Genomic DNA, 15,593 nt, shown 5'->3' on the forward strand with positions numbered 1-15,593 from the left:
ACCATCTTTTTCATAAGCAATTCTTTTTAAATATATGGTTACTTATTCTTAAATTCATTGTCTATTTAAAATATTTACATAATTTACCACTCAGTACAGTTTAATTTAAAGCTGACTTTTTTCTTGATCGTATAGACTTATCCCCCTCCTCCTCAACTTCCTAAAAGTCATTAATATTATTTCCCCTTGACATTTTCTGGCTTCTAATTCACAATTAGGTTAGTCAAACTGTTGCCATCAGCCTCCAGCATAATTTTTATAATGGTAAGTTTACAAAAGTAGCCAGATAATGATGCATTATATCTGTTTTTTGTAATATAATATACCTTTCTAACTATAACTTTTTCTTAGTCTAATTTCTTGCAAAACAGTTATTTTTGTAGGGATAATTTACTCTCATTTTACAGTTATTTTTTCCCTTTATTTTTTCATCTGAATAATTTATATTTCCTTTGTTATTATTATTATTATTATTATTATTATATTTTTCAATCAGAACAAGAACAATCTACCTGCACGTATAAAATAAAAACGTTCACTTCAAATTTCAGTATAATTTCCAATATGAAAAGATGCATTTTAAAACATGCAGTTATACTGCTCAAAATTTTGCAACAATAAACAATCAAGAAAAGTTGTTTAACCAATGCAAGTAATATATATGATATTAATTGAAAAGTAGATTCATTATCAACAATTCAACTAACTGCACATGAAATACTAAATTTAATTACACTAGAGTTGCACTATTAATAAAAGGCAAATGTGTGTGTGTGTATATATAAGGGAGGGGGGGCTCCTTCAGTCTTTGACAGACTATGGATACCCACGAAGGGGTGCCTGTGCGTGAAATTATTGTGACAGAAGGTACGCAATCTCCAACCACACCTCTCCTGAGTCGACATTGTTAAATACCAGTGGCAAGTGAAGTGTATGTACAAGACAACTGGAAACAAATGCCGAGATAAGCAGATATATATATATATATATATATTATATTATATTCAATAACTAAAATAATGTTTTAATGTTTATTATTTGACTTCAGTATTTTTTGCATATACACACGCGAAATGAGAAGCTAGTAGACATAAGCCAAGACAAACTAGAGGTTTGCCTAAATATTTAAACAAGTGTTTCAATGTAAGAAAAAAAATTGAATGAGTCCCATATGGTCAACACTTGCAGTGCAGTAGGCAGAGGTGGAAAATCAGAAAAGAAATTTGAATCCATCAAAAACTACTTATCTACCTACTCTCAACCTTTGGGAATTGGAGTCGATTTAAAAAACCTAAATCAGTAGCCATTTAAGAATATGTGAATTCATGCATTGTAGTTTAAAAACAAGTCTGATTATTTCTTGGTAATTGTAATAGAAAGATCAACCATTTTCTTCTTACAATTTATTCTTATTTAAAACTAGGTCAAGAATAATATGATTGTCTACTGAAAAGTTGGAATATATATTTAACTGAGAAGTAGGAGTCGAGTAGTAAGCAAAAATGATGGTGTCTGCAATGGATGGTGGCAAGTGAGGTTTTATATGAAAAATATTGGTGGACATGAATCATAAGAAAGAGAAACCCTACAAAAGAAAAATTTGAGTTAAGTTTTTAAAAATTAAAAGGACATTTACTTTATCCATGTATTATTGAACAATGCCCCCCCCCCATTATTTCACAGATTATGTATAACTTTTATAACCAACTAGACCAACAGTTAAGTTTGTATTTATTAAATATTGGGAAGTTCTATATCATAATTACTTATCTTGGTAAAACTAACAATCTTTGTATGAAATCAGCATATGGAATGAACGGTAGTTTTGACAACTTAAAAAAAAAAAAAAAAAAAAAAAAGCTCATTTTGTGATGTAATCCATTTTCATGGAAATTTGAGTTTTTTTTTTTTATTCCCTCTTAATTATTTATGCCATTCATCTCCTCACACCTTTCTATTCTGCTCGTCTTATAACAATCACCCTTCCTCACACCATCTAAAACAATGTACAAATGAAAAATGCGCACAGTGATAAACAAAATTAACAATATCAAACCTTAAGTGATAAATATACATAAAAATTAGTTTCCAAATATTTCAAATACCTTAATCAGGTGTCAAAAGAAAAGGTTTTGAAAATTCTTTTTTAAAATGAAGGAATAAAAAAATTGATAGAATGGAGATTGGGAAGGGGTTGTCATTATTATTTATTGTTCATTCAAAATTCTTAGAAGACAATGTTTAACCGATAAACACAACCCGTTGGTAAATTACTTAGCCATCTATAAAAACACATGCGATCTCTTACACAAGCAAATAAAAATCACTAATTATAATTTATACATTGTCATAGATGATTATGTGTTTCTCATAGATATTTGATACAACCACTAGGGAATTATGGTGTTAGCAATTGAGTTTGAAATATCAGTATGAGTAAACATTTGATGACGCAGCTAACATAAACCGCAGGAATATGGTGAAACGCTCAGCCAATGAAAAATTGGCTGACCAGAAGACGTTGCCAGGAATCCTTAGGAATCCCTGGCAGATCAGAGGCCCAATGCACACTGATGAAATGAACAAATCTCTTTAAGAGGACGAAAGAACATTAAGAGGCTCCTCGAATCACTTTGGGTCATCGGAGGATATGAACCCACTGATAAAGACTGTTTTCTGATGACAGTATCAAACTGTAACACTGTAACCCTCCTTCCTATAATAACGAAATACATTTTGCCAGGAACCATGGTCATATCCAACTGTTGGAAATTCTACAGCAAATTAGGATCAGAAGAGTTCCAAGATCTAATGGTGAACCAGTCTTAATTTCAGACACTACCACGAAGGTTACTATAAATCATGTGGAAAGGATGTGGAAGGAGACAAAACAATGCCACAAGAAAGAATGTGGAATCAACCAGGAGCTACTCGACAACTACTTATTAGAATTTATGCAGGAGAATAATTGTGAAAAAATTAATTCGTCTTTCCCATCCCTCAGAAAAAAACAATACCAAAGAAAGAAAAAATGAGAAAAAAAAAAAAAAAAAAAAAAAAAAATGAAAGATGTTTTCAAAAACTTTTCTTTAAAAAAAAAAAAAAAAAAAAAAGAAGAAAAAAAAGGGGGGTCGACTTATTTAAACTTTTTTATAAATTGAGATTAAAACATTACTATAACAAAATAATTATAGTTTTGACGTGATGTCAGATTTGATTTACGGCAAGTTTCAAAACATGAATTAAAATATAAGCATTGATAACTAAATCGGTAATCCTTAACAATAGCGTGGGAAATTATATAGCAAAAACAGTTAATTTTGTTTTAACTACATATAAGCATTAAAAGACTTTAATATAAAATTTAAATTGTAATATTAGAAATGTGTGTAAATGTTTACGGAAAATGATTTTTCGTTTCTATGGTTTAGATGAATGCAAATGATATTTGCAGTGTTGTGTGGATAACAATTATCAATTCTTATCTTACAGCATCAAAAGAGAAAAAACAATGGACAACTGTTGCAAATGTATATTTCAAAGAAAAGCTATTAAATCTGTTAATAGGTAAACTATTCGAAACAAATTCTTAACATAATCATTTTATCTTGCAATTTTTACATATTTATATTACAATCTTATATAGAATAATAGTTTTTATCAAATTATGATGACATAATAATCTACCTGCAAAATATTAAACACCAAATTAACATGTACATACATTACGTTTTTAAATAGAAATATTTTTAATGAATAACAAAAATAAGTATTAATTGCAAATGCTGTTCTAAAATAAAAAATTGAGGAAATTATTTACGATTTTATCAATAAGGTGTGATTTCAATTAATTTTTAGGCAAAAACTATACTCATTTTTTTATCCCAAATCTTTGGCTTTTTATTTCTTAAAACTTTTAACTAATTAAGATATTTGCATAAAACAAATAATTTTGAACCTCATTTTTTTTTTTTAGAATTTCCATCATTATTCAGTTTAATATCCGTTTTACATACTGGGATGTGTTGGATGGCTTTAAAAGATTGACTATCAAACTATCTCTGTCTGGCCAGGTCTTTATCCTCTTCCTATCGTCCATTTTTATCACTTTCTCCCATGTTTTCTTTGATCTTCCTCTGTGAACTGGAGCTGCTACCTTAACTGTTCTACATCTAACTTATCAATGTGACCATACTACCAAAATCTCCTGCTCTGCACACATCTCCAAATACTGTGCAGATTTAATCTTAGTCAAATGAGATTAAATAATATTTTGAAATAAAAAATAAAATTAATTAAGAATGCTAACTGGTTTAGAGAGATAGAAACAGCTAATTCATGATAAACATTAGAGAAAAGTGATAAAAATGTTTACCTTATCCAAATGAATGCAATCTTTCTTGAAGGATTCAGCAAGGTGAAAACGCATCTACTTATTTTTTAAAATCATCTATTTATTCTAATTCACTTACAGATTGCTAAAATGATTGTCACTTGATTAGCAATACAGAATAATGATGGTGGCTAATAACCAACCAATGAAATCGGATACAAAATGGCATCAACAAAATGGCTAATGAAACAACTACCTAATTTGTGAGAAATGACCAATTACAAATCAATGTACTTATATATTGCTTGGTTACTAATAATCAATGAAAGCTTTTGTATAATCCAAATTAAAATTATGATATTAATTAATACATAAGAACAGACAATGAAATGCTAATCCTGTCTTTAAAGGCAACTCTTTATTGTAACGTGTGCCTTGCTTTTATCAAGTTACAATTTTTGTAAAATAAAAAAGGAAACTGACAATAAATACATTACCACATTATCATTGATTTCTATTGATTCATAATCAAATTAATTTTTTTAATATTTACTAAAATTGTTGTAAATCAACTATTAATTTTATTAAAGTTTTGACAGGTATATCAAAACACAACATTCCTATGTAGAGTTGGAAATGTAAAAGTTTAAACTAACAACGTATATTCAATCTTTAGTTATGTTCAAAAGAACTTCAATTTAGTATTTATAGTTATGTTCTTAACAGGAGAGCAACCAGAGTTTTCCCAGAAAATCCGTTACATTTTTACTTATATCATTTCAATGGTTGTGCAAAATTTCAACAAATTCCAAAGCATAGTTATTGAGAAAAAGGCAGATAGACGAACGGACAAGGGTGAATTTACAGGTCCACCCTCCTTTTGTCGGGGGGGGGGGGGGGGGGGACAAAAAAAAATATATATGGCATCATCAAAAATCTTCCTTAAATTCATGCTATTCAATGATAACCCAAAAAAAGATTCAAGATTTCAGAAAAAGCTGGAATATGGTTAGATAGAATTATTAGTAATGAAAAAGATAAATGGTTGACTATAGTTGAGAGCAATCCAAAGGCTCCTTTTCATGAGCTGCTACATCAAGGTGTAGGAGAGAGCACTACTCCATTCTCAGGATTACTCCAATTATCCTTGATCCTCACTTTATAATACTGAGTGTTTAACAAAGGCTCATCAAGTACTATTTAAGCCTTTAATTTGACCAAGGATTGAACCAGGGTCTTTTTGCCCATTATTGAACACTTACCATTATGCCAAATGGTAGTGAATAGCACAAGAATGGTTTAAAATTTCATAAACAACTGGATTATCAGATAAAATTCTTTTGTAAGCATTTAGAGAATTTTTGCAAGAAGGCTCTTTAGTCAGAGAGAGAAAAAAATGAGGATTAAAGTTTAATGTACACAAAACTAGCTCCAAATAAACAGAAAAGATAAATTAAAACATTTGCAACTGTAAAATACAGAAATGGTCGTATTATGATTTGCAGGTGTTTCTCTTCCAATAGCTTAATTGAATTTATTAAAAGGATTTTAAAAAACATTAATTGAAGGTCATTCGCAAAAAAGCTTTTAACAAGTGATCAAAAAAGCTTACGAGGAACATACTTGTCTTTGATCGAAATAATTAAATATCAATGTAAAAAAAATATATAACACTTGTTTTTATTCAACATTTTGTTTCTTAGTATTTTGTAAATTTAATAATACATAAAAGCTGTATTAATTTGAAATAAATATAAGCATATTTCGCAAGTATCCGTTATACTTGTTTGCTTTCAATATAAAAAAAACTTTAAGAACAGACTTTGTAGATGACATTTTACTTTCATTAAATTTTGAAAAAAAACAAAACATTTTTCAAGAAAATATTAAAAATTGATTTTCCTCACAAAAGAACAATGTGTTTATAATTAAACTCGACTGAATAGAGTAACTCAAATATTGCTAAATCTAAGTTATGAGAATCATTTTCCTTGATAAGGATGAAATAAAATAAACATCCAGATTGAGATTGCAGAAATTAGATAGCATTTTTTTTCATTGACAATTCACATTTCTTGATCCAAATATTCTCATTTGTTTGAATCCCATAAGTGGAATATTTCACCACAAAACTCACTAAATAATGTTATCTCTTCATTGTACTATTTATAGTTTACTGTTAACTAACGCATAAGACATGGGCGCATCGAAAATTTTGCTTATATATTATTTTAATACTGATTTTATTAAATCAGCTATAAATCAATTATAATTGTTGAAATAGTTCTTTTTTCAATATGATGAAAATAACTAAGAAACCGGATAACAAATATTTTTAATCATTGATAATAATTTTGGATGAATATGCTACATCCAAACACACTGAAAGTTATTTAAAAGGATTAAAAAAAAAATAGAAAAACTTATACGAACCATTTTTTTTTCTTTATATTAAAGTTGCATGTGAATCATCTGCAAAAATAAAAAGAAAATATATACAAATATTTTTTTTTTAAGTTCATACTGACAATTTAGCAAAATCTGCAAAAGTTGAAAGGAAAAAAACACATTTTGCAAATCATAAAAGAATGTTAGGAAAATACTTCAGTTTAAGAGTTATCTAAAACTTTAGGATGAAAATTAAATTATTTAAAAAAATTTTTTTGTCTTAAAGTAAACAAATAAAGTCAACAAGCTAAACAATAGCATGTTTAAAAGTGTAACAGTTTCAGCTCAACCAAAGTTGAATGTTATGTTAACAGTTTCAGCTCAACCAAAGTTGAATGTTATGTTAACAGTTTCAGCTCAACCAAAGTTGAATGTTATGTTAACAGTTTCAGCTCAACCAAAGTTGAATGTTAACAGCTTCAGCTCAACCAAAGTTGAATGTTAACAGTTTCAGCTCAACCAAAGTTGAATGTTAACAGTTTCAGCTCAACCAAAGTTGAATGTTAACAGTTTCAGCTCAACCAAAGTTGAATGTTAACAGTTTCAGCTCAACTGGAGTTGAATTTTATAGGCTTCTCTTTATTATTTTATAAATCAAGAATTTTTTTCACTCCTTCACTATAAAATAATATCTTGGAAAGTTGTGAACATTTTCTCTATTAAAATGTTTTATCCAAAAACACAAACATGATTATATATATATATATATATACTAGCAATCGGTGCCCGGCGTTGCCCAGGTGTTTTGAAGTGTATGCTGAGGAAAAAAAAACAGTCAATTTTTTTTAAATTTCGACCCCTATTATGACCTCTTAACATTTATTGTTTAGGGATCAAGTAAAGTTAATAAGTTAGATCCATGTCCAAGGAATCTATATATAAAATATCATGTGTTCAGACCTTAAATTGTAGGAGGAGTTTGGTAGAGTTCTCAAAGGTCTAATTGTTGAATATTGACCACTTAATCGCCAAATTTCTGTCGAAAACCTATCACATCGATTTTCCCAAATCTCAGTACCCTGTATATCAAATTTCGAATCTGTAGGCTTAAAATTGACAGAGTTTTAGCGTAGGGAAATGCACACAGACACACACAGACACTATCACCTATGCATATATATAAACATAAACATCATATATATAAGGATAATAGTACGCCATATATATATAACAAAAGACCATTATTTACTGAAGTGAAAGGAAAACTCGGGGGAACTTTACCCAAAAATAAATCTATATTTTTTTGTGTGTATTGATAGTCTGGTACTTATACAGTTTAGTGACGACATTAAAAAATGGAAATATTGAAAAAAAATTTTTATTGTACGTAACTGTTATAGACTGAAGTTCTCCGAAAAAAAATTTCACTTCATTTGATCAAGTAGTTTTTTTTTTTACAGCGAAAAACAATTATTTATCACGGCTACGTCAACGTGGCCATTTTGGAAATGTTATTGCAGGCCCAGGAATTCCCAAGGGCAGGTAACTGCCGTACATAGCAGAATACCTCCATTTTAGGCCAATCTAGCCCTTTTTTTACCTCCACCAGAATGAGATTTTTTTTTTTTTTTTTTTTTTTTTTTTTGCGAAGACAGATGCCATTTTTGGGGTGTTTTTTTTTTTTTTTTTTTTAATTTGTAACAGAAGTAAATAAACGAAGTTTCGAAGTTATCCATGCGACCCAATCCCATGCGTGTCCAACTGAGCATGTTTCGAAAATAATCTCGTATAAAAATTCTTCAATTCTTTGCATTCTTCAATTTCTTTGCATATTCAATAGTATTCTTATTTAAAAAAAAAAAAAAACGCAAAAAAATTGCAGATTTAAAAAAAGAAAAGAAAAAAAACGTAAAAAAATTGCAGATGTGTTGTGCGCATCTCAATATGGCGAGAAAAAAAAGGCTAGATTGCGAAATTTGGCCTAAAATGGAGGTATTCTGCTAGGTACATTTCCAAAATGGCCACGTTGACGTCGTCGTGATAAATAATTGTTTTTCGCTGTAAGAAAAAAACTACTTGATCAAATGAAGTGAAATTTTTTTTTGGAGAACTTCAGTCTATAACAGTTACGTACAATAATTTTTTTTTTCAATATTTCCATTTTTTAATGTCGTCACTAAACTGTATAAGTATCGATAGTCTTATCAACACCCCTTTTTTCTATTTATTTAAAAAGAAAATACAACTTTATACAAATTCCCTATTAGTTTTTTTTTTCGGTTTTCTTATACGATGATCATCTTTATTTAACTATTACGTGTAATTATATTCATACAGATATTCTATATGATTTATATTTGCGTAATATTTGCGTAGAAATGAAGAAAATCAAATTTACTGTGTATTTATCGTGTTGCCATAACAACGTGACGTAGCCAAGGACGGTAGTGGACGTGAGTGTGTGTGTGCGTGTGTGCGCGTGTTTTCGTGCGGTAATGTTTGTAGTAGTAGTAGTACTAATAATCTCTCCAGCGTTGCTTTCTTGTTGTGTGAATGGCGGACGTTGAGTCGGAGGTTGGATTGTGAAGTTTCGCATTTTTGTAATTTGTAAATGGCAAGTTAGAAAAAAATTAAACCCTTCCAAGATGGACAATAAATAAGACCAAAATATTTTATGGTAAAGTTAAGAGCGTAAGAACTATACTTTTTTAGGAGATGTGATTATTGGATTAACCAATCAGAAATCGTCTGTGGCACACACATCTCTGTTTTTATAGATATATAGATAGATAGATAGATATATATATATATATATATATATATATATTTTTTTTTTTTTTTCTAATAGTTTATGAAATTTCTTTTATATTTCACCATACTTGTTAATAATGGCATTCATTTACAGTTGACAATTTATTGAAACATTTCATTTTTAAACTTTAACCCAAGTCATAAAAAATTAACCACAAAGTGCCAGAATTTCAAATACCCAAAACAGCAAGTTTAAAAAGAAAATATAAAAGTTGAAAATTATATAGAGCAATTATTTTACAGGACAAGACAAGGTATCTTGCATATAAGTCATTGCTATATATTGGGTACAATATAATAATCAATAGAGAAATTGGCTCTATAACAATAAATACAAAATTAGGATGAATTAAAATATCATATTTAAGCATATTTTATGACCGAGTACGTACACACACACACACACACACACACACACACTAGGGATGTACCGATCAATTGGAAGCTAATCGGCTACTTTGCCAATTTATCGGTAATCGGCCAATTTGCTGATTAACCAGCCGATTAATTACTTTTCTCTTTCCTATTAAATTTAAATCATTTCATCACTGTCAAGTGACTCATCAGATAGCTTTGACACATTAACATAGTAACTTCTAATTTAATTTATCATTTAATTGAGTGTCTGGCCACTATTATGGCTTTTTACCTTTATTAACTAAAATTACAAAATACAAAGTACAATTTCCAATTCTGAAATGAATATAATTAATTAGATGAGAAAAAAATACAAACCAAATACAAAGTACAAATTGTAATTCTGTAAGTGAATAATTATAAGCTGAAGTTCTGCACCTGCTGCTGCTCTACTTCTATTCTTGCCGCCTGCCTCCTCTGCTCTCATAGTCTCCTCAGTATTTAAAGTTGAATACTTTTAAGTTGTAATGTAGAAACATTAGTTTCTCTATTCTCCTGACAAAGCCTATTCCTCATAGGTTCATACACATTATCACCTGTACTAAGAGCCTCTCACTTTCTACAGATGAAGGTAATGCGCTTAAATATTTTGAAGCCAGTTTACTCAACAGTGGTAAGGTCTCCTGTGTCTTCTTCCAGCACTGAAATGGACCATTCTTGTGAGTAGTTGTAAAGCTACATAATGGTCAAGTTAACCATAAGCGATTTACTCCTTTTGAGTTTAGATTTTGATTCTTGTATTTCTGTTGTAGTTGCAGTCTCCAGGTTTCACTCAGTTCCTACCTGCTCTAAGTTTGGATTTGTTACTGTACGCTTATTTGAACCTAATTCATCAAACAGGCTTAAAAGACAGTTTTACTTTCACTTGATCTTCTTGACCCTCAACAGAGCTTGTAGAAGTGTATCCTTCTGCTTCATTATCATCAGTAGAAAGTAGATGTAGAATCCAATTCTCAGTGTTTTTCATGTAATTCTTTTTAAATTTAAATTTTAGTCTTGGATCTAGGAAAGTAGACATAAGTCTTTATCATTTAGATAGGATGAAAATCTTGTTTCCATTGATTCATTGAATTGTTCAACAATGAGAAGGATTACATTAAAATCAGAAATACCAGAATTAGATTGGACAGCTTTTGAAAGAAATAACATCAAAGCTAAAATTGTAGATATTATCATCAATATGGTTGAAGTTCTGTAACTTGCTTTTTGGCGATTTCTTCAAATAGACTCAGTAACTGGGCAATTTTTTGAACAAGTCCTCAATGGTATATTGTTAATGTAGGAATAGCGTCACAAATTCTTGTATGAAAAAAATTAACAAATCTCTTATTAAAAAATTCTGATTTGTGCAAATCATTCTGCCTCACATTTATGCCATGAAGAAGTTCTTACTAATTAATATTTACCAGATAAAAAATATGGTTACTCTAGAAAACAGCCAAGTTCATTTACTTATTTTAAAATTGGTAAACATTAATCAGAAGGGACTTTTTCTGGGCATTTAACAAAGCAGAACAGTTTGCGCAAACCAGAAATAAATCAATTGTAAATAATCACCGCATCAACTTGAACAAAGCGCATACAAAAATAAAATAATGATGTTAAAACAATAAAAAACAATAGTAATTATGCAGAGAACTTTTTGGAAACTCATTTCTTAACTTGTAGAGGAGAGGGTGTTTTTCTAACTAGTCTCACCTAACAATCTAATAAACAATACAAAACAAGTTATTTAAAGTTTTTTCTCTACATGTGTTTGACTTGAGAAGAGGTTGAGGGAACTACCTCAAATTGACGAATATGATCAGTGCCAAGCTAAGAATTCAACAGAATTCGCAAAGAAATACCAATTGCATTAAAAACTATCATTGATAACATGCAGCTCTCTTTTATTAAATTAATGTTGAACATGTTCGTTTACTTAATTACATTGCCATGATAAACAAAGTGAAAAATATAACATAAAATTATTACATTTTCTTGAGGATACTATTTTAGAAGTACATGGTGTAAAAAAAGCTGACATTTGGATATAGCATTCTACGATATGTATGGATTAGGCATGTAATATTCCAGATCTGTACATTTTAATAGTTTTTGTGATATGTGATTTTCAAATTAGTATAGGTTTACAATGGGGAGCTGGATTTTTCCCACATTAAAAACCGACCTTGTGTCTATCTCTGCTCTCGTGGAGAGACAAGTTAATAGGAAAAATATTCATATTTTAATAAATGTATATTGGCATGTTTAATAACCTTAGACTTTGATTTTAATTCAGCCAATGGCCATCTTCATGAAAGAGCAATTCTTATTTAGTTGAAGTACAGGAAGAATCGGCCATCAAAGACCAGAAGAAAATTGTTCTTTGAACATGAAGATATTTAGATTGCTTGAAATACTAATTACTTTTGCCAATCATAAACAGAACTAGAATTCAAGTAAGGTAATGTAGCAAGATTTAACTTGATGGAAATATGTTTATAATTGCTTATTTACATTTGCACTTGTCAGAAAATAATACAATAATCAAAATTTTAAATTGTGAGTCAACTGAATAGTCATAAATGCTTTTATTTTCCTCAGTGTTAATATTTAGATTATGTTTCAACTGGTATTCTTCAGGTTCATTTACAATATTTTTCTACATTAAAAATCATTGTAGCTGTTGATCAAGAAACTTTTTGAACGTTACATACAAAACGCACAGAAAAGATTTGTAATGTTTTCTAATAAAATAACTATTATAGTTTCTTAAAAAAAAAAAAAAAAAAATGTTGAAAAAAGAAAAAAAAAATTTTTTTTTTTAAATTTTGATTTACATGTTTTAGTTAGAAACATTAAAAATCATCCATTTCTATCATACGTTTAAAATGAAGCTCCAATTTGAAACTTTGTTAATTTTCTATGCATCTTGGAACATTAAAAAAAAAAAAAAATTTACATGAAATTTTTTTTTAAACAAATAAAATTTTGAACAATCTTAAATCTAAATTCCCAATAGGACGAAGTTTTTAACAGTTGTACCGGTTCATAGCTGTTAAAGACAAGAATTCTGAAAGTTGTAACAAGAAAACTTCTACGAAGCAAATTAAATCCCTAAAAACATGATAAATCAACTGGAATGAAACATTGAACATACGAAAATCTACTTGCATTAAATTGGAATTTAATCACACACAAATGTTAAATCACTTTCTCGCCATTTCATTTGGCATTTTTGGCTTGTGCTTCGGGTGAAAATCCATAGCAAAGATCTATGATCCTTGGCTAAAGGAAATGACGGTTTGGAATGGAAAAGAACTAAACAGTGTAATGAGAAAAACAAGTTTATGAAGACGTTGGGATTGTAGATTTGAATGAGTTTTATTGAAGAGAGCAAGCAGAGCCAACTTTTATTCACATGGAACCATCAAATCGCGCATGCGTGCGTGCGTGCGTGTGTTTTGAATGATGAGATTTATTCCATTCTATTGGAAAGCCATCCTACCAAGACTGCCATTTGATGGAATGTTTAGAGCCGTCAAGTACACCTGATTTGATAAAAGCAAGCAGCTACAATCAGCTTCCTTACCTTTTGATTTCTACCTAAACAAAGAAATAAATTGATTTTGTTTTTCTTTCATGGAACCATTCCTATGTCTTACATAAGACCGCCATCAAAACAAGGTGTATGCATACAAACATGCAATTCCTCATTTCAAGACTAATCAGTGTGGCTAGATGCTGCAGGTGAGATTTGAACTCTGGATATTAGTCACTACCTATAATGACTGTTCGATGCTCTATCTTCAGAACTAACTTGCATACTATAGCAAATTGAAGAAATATATATGGTCAAATCATTCAGTGTTTGACACCCATCTCCGCAGATTTTGTAACTTGCACCACAGATGGACATCATAAAAAATAAAAATCCAGAAAATCTGAACATGTAACTCCAAGCATCAACCGAGATGTCAACTTAGCAACGTTTTAATAATTACATTTTCTTGAATATTTTTAGTTTGGAACATGATAGGACTCTGAAAATTCATTCAAGTAAGTTTTTTGACCAAAGGAACCCAGAAATGGCATCAGATTTGTTCAGAAATTAAGACTTCTATGTGATTTTGTTAGATTTTGAAAATGTTCACACGTGACCCAATATAAGGCAAAAAATTGTGATTGTAATGATACCTTTTTTGGGGGAGGGGGGGCATTCATGCAGACAATATGAAGTACCTCTGAACCAAAGATGTTAAAATGTTCTTTTGTTCACTCACAGTGCCTGTTTATAGTCTTTTTTCCCACAAAGATTCAGAAATACCCTGTTGGGGAAAGCAACTACTTTTGAGTATGAGAGATAGAATTGGAAGACCATCTAAATTATATACAAATTCATATTGAAATAAGTTTTCAAAAGTAAAAGTTAAACAATCTATATAAAAGGCAAATGTGGCGCGCGCATTTTTGTATGTCTTGAAAAGGTTTTTTTCACCAACGGTCCAGAGGGGGAGGGGGGTTACTATCGCTTAGAAGTGTTTATATACTCCCTAGATAATAATATCGAAGATTTGGAAACGCAGGTTGCGTCTAGATTTATTTACAGCAACTTTTACAAAATTATTGCTATTTTGGCGTCTCATTTTTTCGTATAAAAAGCGAAACTAATTCAAAGCTAAGGCACTGTTCCTGGCAATCGCACTGGGGAACGTCTAGAAGCAATCAGCTTTGATCAATGTGGGGCCAAACTCCTTATATCAGACAATTGCTAATCAATTTGGACAATCCCCTTTTTATGGGGAGCTGGTTTCTCCCTCCTTAACATCTTGGGAAAACAACCAGCCAAAGTTGGGGAAACAAACCCAAAAGCTGCCCGCAGTAAAAGTTAACTCTGCTACTTCTATTTGACCTCATTAATGAGATCAAAAAGAAGGAGCGGAGTTAACTTTTATTGCGGGTACGTGTCAATTCTGTTTTTAATACTTAAATAAAATCAAACGTGTTTCAGTTACTCTTTATTGCTGGCCGAGCGGGTAACGTGTCAGGTTTTTTGCACACTTTATTTTCCACCTTCGCCTCAAGGCTTCGGGTTCGATCCTAACTACTTACCAAAACTGTTTTTTTTTTTTAAGTATCCCCCCCCCCAACACAAACACCCGGGCAACGATTTTTTTAAAGAAGTTTTAACATTGTTTTTTTTTATATATATAATCTTTAAACAGGGTTGTTACTTCGCTTATTCTTTTGTTTGGATTCCCCCGCCACCGCCCAACACACATACCTCTAAACACCCGGGCAACGCCGGGTACCCCCCGCTAGTCTTTTATATAAATCTCACCTGTCTGTTTAAAATGTATGTATGTCTGCCTAAAACTTTCGACAGAGGCAACACATTTTCATGGGATTGGTATCGTTTTAAAGCTCGACCTTTTGGATGCCAAATATCGAAAAATTGGCTAAAAACAGTAATTCCTTCACCTTTAACTGGGCAATTTTCTACAAGGAGGGGTCGCTTTTTTTTCACTGATATTTCCGAAAGTAATCCCCTCTTTTCGATTAACTAGCCTTAAACCTTTGCCACTTCTGGTTTGGCGATAGACGCAACGGCAAAGACTTTACGTTTTTTTTGCTTGTTTTTTTTTCCCCACGTTCTTTCCCT

At 30.5% G+C, this 15,593-nt stretch overlaps 1 protein-coding gene across 8 annotated transcripts in view; it reads right to left on the reverse strand.

Annotated features, from left to right (window-relative positions):
* Positions 1–15,593, reverse strand: part of LOC145277569 (uncharacterized) — a 449,159-nt gene that overhangs the window by 361,112 nt on the left and 72,454 nt on the right. For all 8 annotated transcript variants that reach the window (XR_013868159.1, XM_080129058.1, XM_080129054.1 and 5 more), the window contains exon 2: positions 6,767–6,805. The gene's annotated coding sequence lies outside the window, so the exon portion shown is untranslated. The remainder of the gene's footprint in view (positions 1–6,766; positions 6,806–15,593) is intronic.

This window comes from Euprymna scolopes, chromosome 6 (genome assembly GCF_053919585.1).
Source record: "Euprymna scolopes isolate OS-2025 chromosome 6, ASM5391958v1, whole genome shotgun sequence".
In the NCBI taxonomy this organism is placed as follows: Eukaryota; Metazoa; Mollusca; class Cephalopoda; order Sepiida; family Sepiolidae; genus Euprymna; species Euprymna scolopes.